Below are 4,192 nucleotides of genomic sequence, written 5' to 3' on the forward strand. Positions count from 1 at the left end.
GACACCTGATAATGTCGATCTTCTTTGAGGTCGCCTGCACTAACTCTAGGCCAATTAAACTCTTCTCGCCAACCTCTGCCTAGCAATGCGGTGTTCTACATGGATGCCCATACAGTGCTTCGTAGGGGGCCATGCCAATACTCGCCTGAAAGTTGTTGTTATAAGCAAACTCAGCATAAGGAAGACAGTCATCGCAACTGTCCTTGAAATCAAGCACACAAGCTCACAACATATCCTCTAACACCTGATTCACCCGTTCCATCTGCCCATCTGTCTGTGGGTGGAACATGGTACTAAACTTCAGTTTCACACCCATTGCTTCCTGAATACGAGTCCAAAAGATAGATGTGAATCACGTGTCTCGATCCAACACTATCTCCATAGGCACTCCATGCAAACGTATTCTCTCCTTGATGTACAGCCTGACCAACTTGTTTGTGGAGTTTGAGACTTTAATTGGGAGGAAATGAGCCATTTTCATCAACCGGTCCACGATTACCCAAATGGAGTCATGTCCCTTCCTCGTCTTTGGTAATCCCCAAATGAAATCCATAGAGATGAAATCTTATTTCCATTCTACTAAGGGCATGGGCTGAAGTAGTCTTGAGGTCAGCGATGTTTGGCCTTTACCTGCTGGCACGTGAGACAGCGGGATACATAGTCCGCTATGTGGGCCTTCATGTTGTCCCACCAGTATGAACGCTTCATATCTCGATACATCTTCGTACTACCAGGATGCATCTCCATCTTTGAATTGTGAGCAGCTTTGAGAACTTCTCTTCTCAAGTCATGAAGATTTAGGACACATAGGCGGCCACAATAATGTAAACTCTCATCCATACCGACTCTCCATTCAGAGTCCTCATCATCACTAGCTCGCTTCCTCAACTCAACTAACCATTCATCTTCCCCCTAAGCCATTATGATGCGGTCATCGATAAGGGGCTGTACGTGAATATGTGTGACACTCTCGAACAGTTCCTCTACCATAAGCTTCTGCTCAAAGTCCTGCATAAATTCTGTCATGTTCCATTCATCGATCATTAACGAAGCCACAAATGCTATCATCTTATGGCTCAACGCATCTACCACAAGGTTAGCCTTACCAGGATGGTAAGAGACCTCGAACTGGAAATCTTTCAAGGTTTCCATCCATCGTCACTGCCTCATATTCAGGTCCCTCTATGTAAATATGTATCTGAGGCTCTTCTGGTCGCAAAAGAGCTCGAACTCCTCTCTATAGAGGTAATGTCTTTAGAGCTTTAATGCAAAGATGACAGCCGCTAATTATAGGTCGTGCGTAGGATAGTTTTCCTCATGTTTCCTCAACTATCGCGATGCATAGGCAATCACTCTGTCCTTCTGCATCAGAACACAATCCAAACCAACACAGGACGCGTTGGTGAATATGGTATATCTGACCCCCTGCTCTGGCAATACTAGCATGGGTGTGGTCGTCAACTTGTCCTTTAGTTCCCAAAAGGCTGCTTTTGCCTTTCCATTCCAGGCAAACTTTAGATCCTTCCGAGTGAGCTAAGACAATGGTCTGGCTATCTTGAAAAAGTCCCTAATGAATCGACGATAGTAACCTGTTAGGCCGAGAAAACTCCTCACTTCAGTAACTGAACTGGGCTGCTCCTAGTTCTGAACTGCAGTCACCTTAGCAAGGTTCATAGCTATTCCTTCCTTGGACACTACATGTCTCAGAAACTTTACCTCTTCCTTCCAGAAGTCACACTTTTTGTACTGGGTAAACAATTAGTTCTCCCTATCATATCGAAGACTGCTCATAGGTGCTCCTTGTGATCTGCCCGACTCTTAGAGTATATCAGGATGTCATCTATAAATACGATGATAATCAAAATAGATATGGCCGAAACACCCGGTTCATTAGATCTATAAACATAGTCGGTGCATTCGTGAGTCCAAATGACATCACCAGGAATTTGTAATGCCCAAAACTGATTCTGAACGCTTTCTTCTGCACATCTTCCTCCCTGACATGCAATTGGTGATACCCTAACTATAAGTCGATATTTGAAAAATACTGTGCCCCCTTCAACTGGTCAAACAGGTCATCTATCCTGGGAAAAGATACATGTTCTTCACTGTCACTTGGTTCAACCTGCGATAATCAATACACAATCGCAGCGAACCAACCTTCTTCTTCACGAACAACACGGGCGCTCCCCAAGGAGATACACTCGGTCATATAAAGCCCGCATCTAATAGATCATCAATCTGTCTCCTCAGTTCTTCCATCTCATATAAAGGCATGCGATATGTCAATAGAGATATAGATATCACACTAGGCACTAGATCAATGGTAAAATCAATCTCGCGCCGAATAGGTAATCCAGGTATCTTCCTGAACATGTCTGCAAAATCCTGAACTATTGGCATGTTCCCAAGTGTCAGACCACCAACATTCTCTAACAAAGTAGCATAACAACTAATGCGATAGTACTAACTAACCTGAACTGGGAATGTAAAGATCGTGCCCTCAGGTCCATGGGCTATCACCACCCTTGTATCACAATCGATCTCTGCCTTCATCTTGGTGAGCCAATCTATACCAAGGATCACATCGTAATGACATAGTGGAGTAATAATTAGGTCGACAAGTACTGTTCTACTCCCTAAGTCTATCGAACAACCCTTACACACCTTGGTAGTGTCTGAGAAAGTCCCTGTGGTGGTAAGGAGTCTCAACCCAACCATAGGACTAGTTTCCAACCCCAGGCACTTGACTGCCGCGCATGATATAATAGAAATAGTGGACCTAGTGTCCACCAATAAGAAGATTGGTGTACCTTGGATATGTGTCGTGACTTCAAAAGCCAATGGTGCTGCAATGGCTACCTCGGATGCCTCAACTATAAGTGAATGCACATGAGCCTGTTGAGAACTGTTCGGTTGTGTTGCGATAGGCCATTGAGGCGGCCTAAATCGAGTTGCAGGTGGTGCTGATCGTAGAGGTGAAGTTGTGATGTCCTAAGGTAACTGACGGGTGATCTTCTGAGGAGGTGCAAAATCATTGTCCCTCATCTTGGTGAAGCAGTAAGTGTTAGTGTGGCTCAACCTCTTGTAGTAGGTGCACCACAAGTCTGCTTGCCTTAATTAAACCAGTGGAGCTATAAGCTAAGGAGGCAAATCTGCTCGTGGCCTCTTACTAAGGAATGGTCTGCTTGGAAAATCTGATCGAGGCCTCTGGCCCATGGGTGTGCGTGAGTGGGATAGTATGTCCCCGTCTTGCTCAGCTCGCAAAGACATGTTCACTAGCTCAACATAATTGGAAATGCCAGCACAACAAATCTTTGTGTAGAGATCCGACCGCAGACCATGTAAAAAGCATCGCATCCTCACTAGCTCATCTGTAAATATTAGGGGAGCGTATTTGGCCAGCTCCATAAAACGGTTCTTGTACTCTACCACGGTCATTCCTCCCTGATGGAGGTGAAGGAAGTCACTCTCCTTCTCGTTACGGTAGGTGAGGGGGAAATATTTCTCATGGAAGCAGGTCTCAAAAGTTTCCCATGTCTATACATACTACAGGCACTATCCGTAGGATGTTGTCCCACTAAAGATTGGCCTCCTCAAACATGTAAGTGACTAACTTGACCTTATCTGCCTCAGTGCAGTGCAGCGGCTTTAGCATCTTAGAGATGCGGTCAAGCTAATACTCGGCCTCCTCGGGTCTGTAAGTACCCACAAACGTGAGAAGCCGAAAGTGTTGAAATTGTTCAAATAGGCCACTAGCACTCATATTCCCAGCAGGGTGCATAGGTGGTGCAGGTGGAATCACATTTATGTTCTAGGCAAAGGCCCCAGCAATAGTGGTCCAAATCTACTACTGCTGCTACATAAGGAGCATCATCTGCTCCAGCCTATCATGAGGAGAAGCCTGATGCATGTGGGGCGTCGACGTGGACGCACAGTTCTGCTTCAGAACTAGTGGTGCAAAAGGTGTCAGCCCATTTGTGGGGCTAGTGGCCGGCTGAGAATCTGGCATAGTCTCGTAATCCGGGCCCAAAATGGGGTCCGTATGGCTATCGATTAGCGGAGGTGCCCCATCAATCGAGTCGCCAATTATAAGACTTGCCGTACTCCATATGGCCTTAGGTGGCATTCCCTATATACAATATAGGGTGCAACACGTGTAAGATTTAGCATAACAACACTCAATTTCTTA

The sequence above is a fragment of the Magnolia sinica genome, chromosome 11 (genome assembly GCF_029962835.1).
Source record: "Magnolia sinica isolate HGM2019 chromosome 11, MsV1, whole genome shotgun sequence".
NCBI lineage: Eukaryota > Viridiplantae > Streptophyta > Magnoliopsida > Magnoliales > Magnoliaceae > Magnolia > Magnolia sinica.